At 34.3% G+C, this 14,632-nt stretch overlaps 1 long non-coding RNA gene across 2 annotated transcripts in view; it reads left to right on the top strand.

The window, feature by feature from the left end:
• Positions 1-7,481: 7,481 nt before the first annotated feature.
• The window catches only part of LOC107312749 (uncharacterized), a 314,604-nt gene continuing 307,453 nt past the window's right edge, over positions 7,482-14,632 (top strand). For both annotated transcript variants that reach the window (XR_014945150.1, XR_014945149.1), the window contains exon 1: positions 7,482-7,610. This is a non-coding gene — a long non-coding RNA (uncharacterized LOC107312749). The remainder of the gene's footprint in view (positions 7,611-14,632) is intronic.

Consider the following 14,632-nt stretch of genomic DNA (forward strand, 5'->3'; position numbering starts at 1 on the left):
TTCCCCAGATACCTATATTTTCTTAACTTTATTGTGATTAATGCCATCTCATTTTAGATTGCTTTTGGCTCTCTATTTCTTTCAGTCAATCTGTTGGTCATCAAACTCAGACTACACCTACTGTGATCATAAGATCTATCCATCCAGATTACTTCAATCCTGTATTTTGTATCATTCTTTATATTTTGATAGATAGAAGACAAATTATGGAGAAAAATTGTACAGTCTTTAGAATAAGGAGCTGAAAATAGTGGTCAAAATTCTAAATAGGAATTGGAGTGGAAAGGGAAAGTAATGCCATTCACATTGAAACTTTTATCCAACAATTTTCTATTTTTGTCTGCTGCTAATGAATTTTACATTAACTTTCAGAGCAGTACAGGTCACAAAATTTATAACGTACACTGTGACAGAGCCTGTGGCTGATGAAGTAGTCTTGTTAGTGAGCTGGTGATAGCTGATCACTGTTCCTGGCATATATGCTGTCAGGTAAGCCAGGCAGTTCCTACTAGCCTGTGAAAAATCTGCTGTGTCCCATTTCAGCACAAAGTGCACATTACAGACAAACTTCTTGCTCTGAGATCCTCTATTTCAGTATGTTTTCTAGAACTCTTCTTTTGGCCTTGGTCTTTCTCCATCAATCTGTGAGTCTCTGTTACATCTCTATTACTGTATATAGAATGTCTCACATATGCTGGATATCTGTTTTTATTCTTAAAACCAGTGCCCAGATCTGTATTTTTTTAAGTAACTGCTCTTCTCTTACCCTGGTCTCTGTAGTAATCCTCTGCCCCTTTTCTTCTCATCCCTTGCATGTAATCCCTTGTACTGTGTCCTACATCTCCACTTTTTAAGTCCCCTGCAGTCATACCATGTTCACATACATCTCCTCTTCATTTTTAATTAAAAAGAGAAGTAGAAACAAAGTAAGCTAGGCATAGCCCACTGATTACTAGGAAAATTCCTGTACAACTGAACAAGCTGAAAGAAAGCTCCAGGCTGGCTGAGAGAAGTTCAAACAAAGCCTGACGTTCCTCACTCCTGAGGCCCTACCAAGGCAGCACAGAGCCTGTGGCCCCTAACTCGTGCTGGCAATGCTATCCCGGCTGGGCTGCCGGGCTACGCAGTTCAGTAGGTACAGACAAGGTAAGTTAAGCAATTGAACTTATAAAATAAAACACGTCTTGTTGGAAGTGGAAATTCTCCCCAGAGCATACAATTCATCTTAGTAGTTGTGGTTAAGCACATTCAAATGTGCACAGAATTTGGCACCATATTTTGACAACAGATTGCACTAAAAACATACACTATGCAGTGTATTGCAAACTTCCTCAATAAGGTAGCATATTTGTTATAGTGTGGTTTAGTAGTATGGATTTTTTTGGTCTTTATAAGTAACCAGAAATCATCTGGTCCTATTACAACTCTTTTTTTAAGCTTACATTGCAAATCCAGTGTGCCCTACACAGAACAGTTTACTAAATGATGATGATGATGAGCTTTGCTATAAACAGGAAAAAGCAGTGGTTCTGAGGGTTTTTATAATGTTTATCAGTAGGAAAACAGAAGTGGCAATTGCTTTTAATTACCCAATAATTTTATTATTCAAAAGATGGAATTTACAGGAAGCAGCTGCAGTTGTAACTGAACCAGCTCTTTTAATGCATTCCTGTTTTTTTTTCCTGTATTGTATTATCTGAAGGCGATAAGCTGCCTGCTTCAAATAAATTTTCAAATACAGTTAGAGTTGGATTTATCAAACCCAGGGAAGAATACTCCAACACTCTCCTTGAAAGAGACCTTTGCATATTTGTGGCTCTAAATTGTCTGTAGAAATACCATTCTTTAAATTAAATCAGCTTTCATTCTTTGTTCTCTCGGTGCACAAGAATTTTAAGATTCATAACCTATTTCTGTTTCACCTTTTTCCCTTTGTAGTTTTTCTAGCAGTTTGTGTTTTGTTATTCAGCGTGTAAGAAAATGCCAACACCACACCGAACAAGCTCTCTGAATTAATTAGCTATTTTCTGTAATTACCAATAAATGACAGTAGAAAACAAAAGCAAAAAAAGAGAGAACTAGCTACTGTCACTCTTCTAGAGGAAGGGTTCCTAATTTTAAAAGGTGCTGTAAAAGGTGCTGTAATTCCTATATGCTTTGGCAGTGATAGTGCTCTTCATGTCACGTAGTCCCACCCTACAGAATTCTTTCTGAGACGCAGCCTAAAGCAGAAGTATGATTTTCTTCTAGCTAGCATGATCCTTCAGATCATGTTTGAAAGATTGTGAACAGCTATTTAGCTAATATGACTAACAGAATATAACTGACTCATCACAGATGACTAAAATTATAAGTAGATTACAAATTCCCCTTAGCATTTCTGTGTTGAATGTAACTTGACCTGCTCAGCAGTGAAGAAAGACAGTACCAGTGAACAGGCATGTTCATCATTCATTGCAGATATGACAATTTTTGTCAAATGTTAGACACCTGATTTGTGCATGATCAGGGATGACGACCTTCAGCAGAAACAGAGTTTGGTGGATCTAATATTTCTGTCTAAGGAATGGGGATTTTTAACAGTCCTGATATGCGTATTTTGTCTTTCTGAAATCCCAATTGATACTATCTTACTTCAGAGCTGGAGATAGGATGCTGAAAACTGTAACACGATCCATTGCAGACCAAGCATATACTGAATTTGCAGTGTAAATATAAAAGATGTAAAAATTAACCTTTTAATCTCCTTATTTTCTGATAATTATGTGTTTTTTAAAAAAACAAAACAAAACAAAAAAACCAAACAAACAAAAACCAAAACAGTTCATAGCTTGCAGTGCTTATTAAGCTTGTGTGATATTATTCATATGGAAACTGAAGAAGGTAGTTGTTGTCATAATGTGCCATGTTCTTCAACTGACTTACCTACATTTCCCTTTAATATTGAATAGGGCTCGAGAGAGATATATTTGTGCTTTTTGTTAATCTGGACAGGCAGTAACAAAACACTGCTGTAATTAAATTTCTCTTTTCATTTTAATGGTTGAATTAAGCAAATATTTTCCTTCAGAGAAAAGTAACAATTTGATGTTAATTGCTTCTATCTGTTTCTCAGCATTGTCAAGTAACATATTATAAAAGCTACTTAATATTTCCAGGGGAATGCTATATGTTGCATAACTTATTTCCTTTGCTAGTTATTTCATTTGATGGTTAAATAGTAATTGGAATGAAAGGAATAAAGAAGCACTCATGGGTTGGGAATGACTCAAGGGATTGAGAATCTAAAGCAGAACACTGATTTAACATTTTATCCTTTGTTAGGCTTTTTTCTTTTATACGTGAATTTCATGTGAGTAAGAGATTATAGGGAGGGAAACAAAGGGAGAATGCAGAACGCATTTAGATCAAACTCACTGTGCCTTATAAGCAGACAGAAAATCTACAAACTGTCAAATGTTTAGTTTGTTCTTAGCATTCTTAGATGTACATTTTGCAAAATCATTCTGAGAAAGGATATTAGCCTATTAAAAATAAGAAAACAGAAAAACAAGGCTTTAGCATCATACCAAGAGATGTGTGGCTTCTAGTTAACTGTGGAAGATGCAATCAATAGAAAAGGCAGGAAAGGAAAGAAAGAGCATCCGCAGCAGAGATTTCCTGGAATGAAAAATGTGCCTGGATTGTTACTTTATTGAATTTTGCTACTGTAGGACATACTAAAGGACAAATCAACTCTCAAGCATCTATCCAAAATATATGAGGTATTTGCATGTGAAAAATGTCTAAACATCTGTTCATTTTCGAAAAGCTAGTATCTGGAGAGTTTCTGGACTATGCAGAAGACAGTAGAGTTGATTCCTTATGTTTATAAGTGATTTGTGTGTGTATGTATGAGCACTGTCTTTTATAAAACGCAGTGAGCAGGTCTCTTCTGTCTTTTCCTTGTTGCTGGGTTTAGAGTCAAGGAAGTTGTGCTCAGGGAAGAAACTTATGCACCCCTGAAAAAAGCAAGCCATGTTCAGCTGGAAGAACTTCTCTGGAGTGCAGATAGAGGCAGTAATGTTGGAGCAGATAGAATGTCTTATTCCTAAACACAAATTAGTCTGAGTATATTGAAACCTGCTAAGAGTTTGAATCAAAAGATACAGAACTGTGAATGAAATATATCAGTGGGGTCCTGGTAGGTTTTGTAAATGACCATCTTTGAAATGGAGACAAAATTGCCCACGTTATATAAACCTTTCTGATTGCACAGTATGAGCTGTGAATCAACCACAGCATCTGATATGCAGACTGAGAAACATTTGTCTCAGATTCTGTCATCAAGTAGATCAAACCATGATGCTGAAGAACTGCAATAATACTGATACTCCAATTTCCCATAAAAATGAAGTAATTAACAACATTTTTTACTTATGGGGGGAAAAAATGCAGATAATTATGGGTGATACATTTTACATTTAGAAAATAAAATAAAAAATAAAATAAAATAAAATAAAATAAAATAAAATAAAATAAAATAAAATAAAATAAAATAAAAAAGATAAAAAGATATAGGCAAAATCCGAAAAATTACGTTGATTCAAAATGGAAAAATGTAGGTGTAGCACTCCAGAACACATTCGTGCTCAATCTTTATTTTATTCTTCTGAAAAATAAGAGCCCTGATTGCTGTTGTAATTTTCTATCGTGAATCGTATTAATTTCAGAAATCAATGAAGTTTTCCTTGGTCAATTTTGCATCTTTTTATGCAAGTATGACCTTCTTACTTTGTCCAGCTTTACTGTCAGTATAATTTGGGTGGCACCTGAGTATTGTTCTTATTTCTTCCTGCTTCAAAACTATGGGAGGTAGACAGTTTTCTTTGCTACTTTATCCCTCAGGCTAAGCATTTCAAGCACTGAAGCTGTTAAGAGGTCTGACTGTTTCAGATTGCACCTCATTCTCAGAACTGAAAACTTCTTTCATGTCTTCTTCAAGGCTAACATGACAGAAAACTATGAATACAAACTTAGCAAAGGAATTTCTTAAATAAAGAGGCTATTACTTAAATAAAGAGGAAGTCCGTGACAAAATATTCTTAGAAAAAATGGCCTTTTGGAGAAAAGTTGCCTTTTGTTAACAATTTTATGACAACAGGCCTTATGTGGCTTTTTTTTTTTAAGCTGGTTATTCTTATGTGGTATTATATAGAAAGAGCAGATAGATTGCATCCATTCTTTATTAGTTTCACCTTTAGTTAATGACCCTATTTATAGAAAATCTGCCTCTGCATGGTAAATAGCCATCCTCAGTGACAGTATCTTTTCAAAGTGTCAACTTCTTTCCTAGCAAATGACTGGACTAATTCACAAAGAATACATAAAGATCATATTGATGTTCAGAATATGAAGTCAGAGTTTTTGAACTCTATCAGTATTCACAAAACACTGGAGCCCACAGTTTGATATGCAAATATATGTCTGGTAGTCTAGGATTCCATTTTTCTTCTTCTTTGATATGGAAAGTTGCTTTTAGTTTAAATGATACTATTTATTTACTCAAAAAATCCCAGTTTCTCAATGCCTAAATGAATCACAAAGAGACACTTTTGCTTTGGTGAAATTGAAGGAATTATGCTTCAGACTAGGACATTACTGGCCTGCATGAAGATTTACAACATATTATGACATCTTTTGTGTAAGAACTGAGAAATATTAGATATGATGGGAACAGTTTTTCTCTTTCATTAAATATATATATATATAATCAAGAACATTTAAAGAGTTTAAATTAAGTACATTTATTTAGACTTAAATTGAAGTGTTACTATTAAATTTTCTTTCCATATTTGCCTTGTAATTATTTTCATAAGTGTGTATACATATTTAATCAAACCTGATTTTATTAAGAATATTCTTCACACAGTTTTGGGGTTTTTTTAATCAGCACTCCAGTCAATTTAAAGCCTGTAAGTCAATCTGGTCTTTAGAACTTGAAATGTACAAGTCAGGAACATAACCCTCTGCGCCTGGATTTCACTTTTTCATGTAGCACATTCATGTAGCTTTCATTGCCTACTTGTACTTTCAGTCTCATGGTGGTTATTTTATTAGGAAAGCCTTTTTTTTTTTTTTTTTTTCTCTTTCAGAGCTTTACAGTACTCTGCATTTTTCACAATTTATTATATAGACTGCAGCACCTCTTATAAATAAATACTCAAGTCTTAAAATACAGTTTAGCAATTAAAGAATTAAAGGTGTGGTTTGCAGTTTCCTTTTAAGTCTTTATCCCAGTATGTCTGAAAGCTTTTTTGTACTACAGCCAAATTTGGAATAGCTCAATCACCTGTTCTAAGTAACAAGTAAGAAATTTGCAAATGGAAAAACTCTGAATAGGTTGCAGTAGGTCAGGCTAGTTCTACTTGGAGCCATTATGCAGATAACTGCATGGCTACGACTTCATCTCAGAGGAAACCCAAATGGCCAGAACTTCATTCTGAAGCAAGAAGGATGAGGAAAAGATTTACAGAAGCTGGCATTCCTCGTTCTGTGCCCTAAGAAATTATTATTTTCAGCATTAAAATAACTGCTATTTTGAACAATATTTTCTCACTTCAGTGAAATAGAGATGCTGATCTTTGATACAGATTTAGGCATTTAGCTGGTAATTTGGTGCAGTAAGGTCAAATCTTTAAATAGAAGCAGAAGGTACTGAGGTCCCAACTCTGAATGCATTTTGGAGTTTCACTTTGTTCCCTTGACGCTGCATCTACATCAGAGTGGTTCAGAACAATGACTAAGCAGAAGATGTGGGTCTTTATGTTCCCTCTATGGTAAGAGGGAGGGAGATCATGAACCAGGGAGTTCAATTTAGGGGTTTGGATAGTAGTTTTCTTGCTTTTCTTCTCTTTTTAAAACTGTACTACTACTCAAGTGTTATGTTAATATTCATATGGTCCTGTCTTGACAGTTGTACTGAGTAATGATGATTGTATACATAGGAAAGTGAACTGTATGGGATGCAACATCCCCTTTCCCAGCAAACTGCAAACTTTATCTAAAAGGTGCTTGCTTTTGTCATGTGAGAGAAAGCAATTTGGTTTTATACCCTTCTTTAGATGATACCAAGCCTTATACATTTCATAAATGTGTCCAAGTACTTGAAACTTCATTTGAAGCAAACAACTTTCCAGGTGGCCTTAGAAGCAGTTGTTTGGTTTGTGAAATAATTAGTTATTTTCTGCTTTGATATTTTATTTACTGTGTGGGAAAGGACTGTGTTCCTGTTCAGATTTACAATTAATATAGTAATATATAATAGGTATTGAGCCCTAGCTAAATTGAAGAACTTCGTATAAATGTAGTGGAAAATGAATGATGAAAATATGTTCAATCCTTTGTTGTTCCAAAATCTAAAATTTGGATTAAATATTGTTGTAGTCACTAAGAAGCTCCTAAGATATTCATTGGAGGTTTGTGGTTTTGTTTTGTTTCTACAGATATTTCTTGAGCTGTTTTATCTACTCATTTAAGGATTGCATGGGAAAAAAGAAAAACAAACAAAAAGAAAACTGGGCCACTATACCTGGAGACATGAGCAAGAACTGGAATTCAGAACTGATCAGGTAGGAAGGCAAGACAGGAGAAGTCTTTGATAGAGGTAAAAATCAAGATAGACAATGGCTCAGAGTGGACTTAAATCAGAGGTATTACACTGAATGCCATCTCTTTGGGCTCACGGTCCCTCCATACTAGAAAGGTTTCCCTGAAGGAGACCATTTAACTCAACCTCTGATAACAATTGTCTGCTGATCACTGCACAACATTGAAATACTGTGTGTGACCTAGTAGTGATGAGGCATTGTAAGTATATGTATATTATATATATGTATATGGTTAGATGAAGCAAGTCCAGAGACAGGCAATGAAGCTGATGAGTAGTCTGGATCACAGGTCTTATGAGGAGTGGCTGAGGGAGCTGGCATTTTGCAGTCTGGAGAAGAGGAGGCTCAGGGGAGACCTTATCACTTTCTGTAACTACCTGAAGGGAGGCTGTAGTGAGCAGGGGGTTGGCCTCTTCTCTCATGTAACTAGTGATAGGACTGGAACAAGTGACCTCAAGTTGTGATGCAGAAAATTCAGGTTTGATGTTAGGAAATACTGCTACTCCAAATGAATGGTCAAGCGCTGGAATGGACTGCCCAGGGAGGTGGTGGAGTCACTGACTGTGAAGCTGTTCAAGGAACATTTAGGCATTCTGTTGTGGGACAAAATTTAGTAAGAACTGTTGGTGATTGAGAAGCAGATGGTTGGACTGGATGATCTTGATGGTATTTTCTAACCTTGGTGATTCTATAGGAAGAATTCTTTGCCTTGAAAGGAGAAATCTTTTCCAAAAAATAAACACGTCAGTGAATGATTGTGTTGGCTTCCAAGGTTTAGGTTTCGGGTCCAGTTTAGTTTTCTCCCAATGCAGACCTTTCAAAGATGGGCACGGCAGTTCCCTTTTTCTGTCTGCCACATTCAGTTGTCCCACTTTGGGTGGTTAACAGGTTACATAAGAATTACATTTGTGCCATTCTTTACTGAGGAGGAGATTTGAGTATAGATTCTGAAACCAATGATTAAACCAGTAATGTGTTAATAGACTGTAAGTGAAAAAACAGAATTGCTCCTGAAGAGTAGTTATCTTGTTAGGCATGTAAATAAATGTGCTGGAAATGAAGAACTGAATTCTGACTTTACAGCTTTGAGATAAAAGTCTTTCAATCTTCTGTTAAGAAAATTGGCCCACCAAAATCTCAATCAAAGTTCTTCCCCTCCCCTACGAGGAGTATGATAAATGTTTTAAGTAAAGGGTTTCAAATGATTTTTGCAAAGTCTCATAAATGTTCCATATGTCACTTTCACTAAAATTATAATCTATTATCTCACTCAAGTGGAATAATAATGCAATGAAAAAACTAAATTTATCCCAGGTGCCCCAGCAGGTTGATTCTTCATTATGTATTAATCATTAATGGCAATTTTCCATGTAGCATCTGCCAGTTTTAGTGAGCTGAGCTTCCAGAAATGATATTTTAAGCATAGACACTAACAGAAGAGAGAGAGTGGGATTTTTTTATTTTATTTTTTTTAAATCAATACTTATTTAGGGGGCATGTGCATGAACTAGATGAGCATATATATTATTTCAAGCAAAAGTACAAAATATTTTGATTTATAGACCTTAATTCAAAGATGATTCTTGCTGAGTTCTGACTTCATGAAATGCTTTTATTTCTCTAGTAAAACATGCATTATGGGAAAGATAATAACAATTATTAGCTAAGATACTTATACTTGCATTTTTATGTATATGTATATACAAAACTAGTAATATAATACTCTTGGGGATTTTAATTAAGAATTTCATTCTGTCACTTCGCTACATATTTGGAGCAAAATTAGTCTGTTCTTTTTTTAAGAGTGAAAGAACTCAGATAAAAAATTGTCTTCATTTTTTAGATGTGTAATTTATTGCCGTCTACACTGTAGGTTTAAATGAACTTGGTTACGGTGACTGCATATATGTCTTTTCTTTTCCTAGTGAATTCAAATTGACAACTGCAGTATATTCTGTAAATGTATAAATGGGTAATAGTAAGTTATATTTTTCTGTTCTCAAAACAAGTAAGTGTTTACTACATTTCAAAATCCTTCTGAAATCCGTCCTTGTGTATCTCTAAACTATGTTGTGTTCTTTATACTCTCACAACGAGTACATCTTTGGCTGTGCCTTAAGTCCGTCTTATTTTTGTGCTAAGAAGATTTAAGTGTGCAAGATGGGAGGAAACAATCATACACCCAGTGCTAATCCCTGACCTGTATGGTTACTTGACAAAGATCAGAGTAAGTCAGTGCATAATCTTTGTGTCTCAGCATGCACTGTTTCCTTTGGAGGAAATTTCATTCTACAGGAGTTGTATACATCTGAATGTTAATTCACTAGTGCAAAAGTGTATACTGCAGAGTATCTTAAAATATTTTCATTATATTACTTAAAGAATATTTAAATTATTTTAAAATGTTCTTTGTGTTAAATAGCGCCATGTTTGCCATGCATAATAAAACCATATTTGAATTTATCTCCAGACAATTGCTCAGATTAGAAACAAAAGGAACAGTGAGTTCAGGATTTTGATTTCAGTGTTGTGCTAACTTCTCTCTAACTACATGAAAACAAAAACAGGGCCAAAATGGTTATTTTCCTAATCGTCTTCAGGCTAAATAGACAAATAACAAATAACAACTCTGAAATATGGAACTGAGAAACAGAGCATGACATGGTATGACCATTTCTGCTTATTGGAGACACTGAGTCAGTGATTACTATATGTAATTAAGATCAGTTGCTGATCATTTTTTCCCTTCACCTTTGAAAGATGAGATTACTGAATAAATGAGGTCACCCATAAGAATACTGAAACTTGCAGCACTGAGTAGTTCTAACATTGTACAGAGAATTAAGGAAGTGTGAATAAGCCATTTTGGACAGTAATGACTCTTCTTCTGCAGAAAAAAGTACAAGTTGTGGACAGCAGAACAACTGAAAAGCTAAAAAGTTTTTTGGCATTTTAGATATTTGATATTTTCTTTTGTATAATTAGCCATGTGGATATAGTGAGAGATGTGCATAAAACAGAAAAAAGGAGCTGGAAAACATGACTTGAAGATACTCCTGATAAAAAGAGCATAATGATGTTACCTGACAAAAATTCAAATTCAGTTCATGTCTGTCAGTGAAGTGTGTTGTATTTTTCAGTACTGTTTCTTACATGCATCTTTCATGTTCAGCACCAGATTCTGCTGTGACCCTTGTTTGTACTGCAGAATTTATATGCAGGTTTTTCTGTTTAAATGTCCCAAATAATCAGGAAACTGATTATATAAAACTTTTTTAAAAATTATTATTATTATTTAATGATAGGAAGAAAAAGAAGAAAATATTATTACTTGTTTGTAATATTTCAGGTGTTCTTTTAAATGATAAAAGCATATTTGGGTTGAATGCAATTTATCCAGTGATATATGTCAGTTTTTTCTTCAAACATGGCTAATTGCCCTTGAAATCCAGTAAAGCAGTTTTTTTTCTAGCAAATACTTTTATCTTGTTTAATCTTCTATTTGCATGACTACAATCCAGACTGGCAAATTAGTGACATAGAAAAGAAAACGGGCATTAGGTTTTGGGGTGTTAATAGTCCAGTTTTCACATTACCTAAATAGAGGAAGAAACTCTCTTTTGATTACAAAGTGACAAATACCGTGAGATTTACAAACACTTACTCTGCTGATATCCAGCACAGAACTCTGGGAAGGCATTAGTGGCAAAAAGATCAGCTCTCTTTTCTATTTGCAGTGTGATTGTGTACCATTTTATCCTGACAAGAAAACGAAGACCAGTTTTTTGTTCCTCAGTTCTGAGAGTCTTTGATGCTCAAATTCATTGTTGGCTTTGGCTTTTTGCGGTTTGATTGAAAATAATTTGATAGATAATTTTGAATGTGCATTTATCCAAGAAAAGCCACCAAAACCAATTTCCACCACAAACAAGAAAACATTAATTTTTCTTCCAAGTTACACAGTTTTTCTAAATTTATAAGAAAACAGCCAAACAAACAAACAAAAACAAGCAAAAAACAAACAAACAACAACAAACAACAAAACAAACAACAACAACAAAAACAGCCCAGAGAGGATGAATGTGGATAATTAGACCTTGAAGTTACTTTTTAATTTGGATTTCCAAAAGTAATGGGGAAGATTCTCAAGACAGTAACTGGCCATATGGTCATAGTAGCTCTCTGCAATCAGGCTTCTGAATTTGTGTATTTCCTAAGCTTTCACAGGTAAAATGCTGGAAGATGTAGCACTTTGTACCTCACCTTGGTGTTCCATTGAAAATGCTAATATAATATTAGGGTTAATATGTGAGATTATAACAGCAAGAGTTATTCATGTGTGTATGGCATTAGTAACACCTCACAGTAATCCAGTGCTTTAGGAATAGTCCTGCATATAATGGGAAGTAAATGTTCTCCTGTGACATGATGGTTCTCTATGGGTTTCTCAATATATTTACTTACTTCTGGAAGCAGATGAACCATTTTGCAGCACTGTAGAAAATTCTTACTTCCACTATCAAGACTACAAAGGTCTAAATGTGATTTTGACAATGATTGTTTGGTCTTCAGACTTTCTTTTCTGAGTCTGAGCTTGTGATGTTATCACATTGTAAGTTCAGAAATGCACCATACAATCACAAGTAGAAGAACAGCTTTTAAGTGAATTTAGGGTAAAGTCTAAGGATCCTTGAGATATTAAGCAGCTGCTAATACAGTTAGTCTATAATGACAAACTTCAAAGTCAGCATTTGCATTTGTCTGGAAATTGTATTTAAAGTAAGAAAAATCAACATAGAAAATGTTAACTCTTTGATCTCTTTACATTACTGAAGATTCAACTCTTCTCAAATTGCATAGTGATAAAAAAGTGTGCAACTTCCCACAGAGCTCTGTGGCTGCTGTTCTCATAGGGGGTGAATACTGCAATAGTAATTGGATTTGTGCAGACCACTAAATGTATCAACAAAAATATGACTGGTCATTTGACTCCTCTTAGCTTCATTGAGTCCTCAGAATTTTGTTAGAGTTGTCAGAATCTGTCGTCCTAAAGTGTTTAATAATATGATGCCATTTGTGTTTTTTTAATGAACCTGGCTAGAAACGTCAGCAGCTCTTTCATAGTTCCAAAATCATTGCATGTCTTTAGAACAGAATAGACTAGAGGAAATCTAAATTAATCTCATGATAAAGTCACAAAAGGGATAACTCTAATATATAAAAAGTAAATGCAAAACTTAGAAATGTTTTGGCTGCATACTTTTGTGGGTTCCTTAGTGTGTGCACTATTTAGCATGGAGTCTGCTATCTTCCATTAACATCATGAACTAGAACAATATGCATTTCTTTTTTTTACAGGATTTTTATGGATCCATAATGTTCTTTCATATAATAAGCAGCTTAGTGGAATATTACCTGAGAATATTTCCCAGCTTTATGAAAGACCCAGTTTGTTTTTATGTTTAGATAGTATTTCAAAGATTATTTGGGATCTCATAGAGAAGACATTATTCTTTTGAAATATTTTTTATTTATTCTTTTTGGCATTTGAAAAATGGTCACTTCCCATGAAATTTCCTGAGATTTGAAGGCATTGAATGTTTGTTTAAATAATCAAACTGATCCAGTCATTTCAGTTGAAACATGAAGTCTAATGGATAGAAGAAGAAAGGGGGAAAAAGCAACAACAACAAAAATAAACGGTTTAAGATTTACAAGTAAAAATAAGAATTGACAACTTTGACACCTCTGCACTCAAGCCGTTGGATTTGAGGCCATGAGAGAAAATGTTATTCAAGGTAGTGGACTAAGTCTTCAAAGCAGAATAATAAGAAGAGGCTCTTCTGTGAAAGAAACTTTATTCTGCCAGTGTTTGGTTTTCTGTTTTTAGCCCAGTTAATTTTAGGTTTTTTTGATATTCTTTTCGGTGCTCTTGTTCTTGATTGTTTAAATCATGTTATACTTCCCTGATGACATTGTGGATGGTAGTATTTGAGTGTAGATGAGCACTTGCATTGATGTTCAGAAGAACTTGATTCCTTTTGTGGGCATGGGCTACCATAGGATTGATATACTGAAGCCTTGTTAAAACTGATGATTTCCTCTTCCATGTGGATTTGTTGGGAAGCTGCACTTTACTAAAGGTTTTCATTCTCCTTTTACCAATATAGTACCTAGATATAATTACTAATAATTACATGTGTATGAAATACGAGGTCTATTTCCATTTATTTTTTTTAATATTTGCCTTGCTTTTCCAAGGATACACAATAATTCTTGTTGGCTCATTTTCAAACACACTATTTTATTATTGCCTAATTATTGTTTATTTCCATTTTTTGTCAGTATTTTTTGATTGCTCTTTGCTATTCTTTACCCTTTTTAAGTATCATATAATATGACAGTGATAGTTTCTGAACAGGAGTAAGTGGAGGCAATCCATTTTGAAAGATTTATAGTGCAATAGGAGATGATCTCTACTAATAATGGAGGACCATGCTTCAAATGATTTTGTTCACCAGGGGTGACTATTTACTTTCAGTCCTGTAGCGGCTAGAGGTATTCATCATTTCTCAAATGCTGGAATCATAGTACTGGTCTCCTGCTGTTGATCTGACAGACCATGAGGAAGATTCCCTGTATTTTTGCTTTTAAAATAAATTTAATAGAAAGGAAACAGAAAAGATTCTGTAGTTTTCTGTGGAAAAAAAAATTAATAAACAAATAAAAAATACATAAATAAACCACCATCCTATAAAAATATTCTTCAAAATTTATGAGACTTGATAATGTAAGATCTATGCAAATGTTAAAAAAAAATAGCTTGCAGAATTTGTGGAACCCATCCTTGAAATCACGCTGTGACATCTTTTAGTTAGCTCAAATATGTTTGCTAACAGTTCTCCATAATTTCTTGAGCACTTTTTTAACATTCAACTTCACTGACTACCAGTTTAATAATACCCTTTTTGTAATGTTCTTTT

This window comes from Coturnix japonica, chromosome 4 (genome assembly GCF_054131305.1).
Source record: "Coturnix japonica strain WE chromosome 4, WE-NBRP24, whole genome shotgun sequence".
Taxonomy (NCBI): Eukaryota; Metazoa; Chordata; class Aves; order Galliformes; family Phasianidae; genus Coturnix; species Coturnix japonica.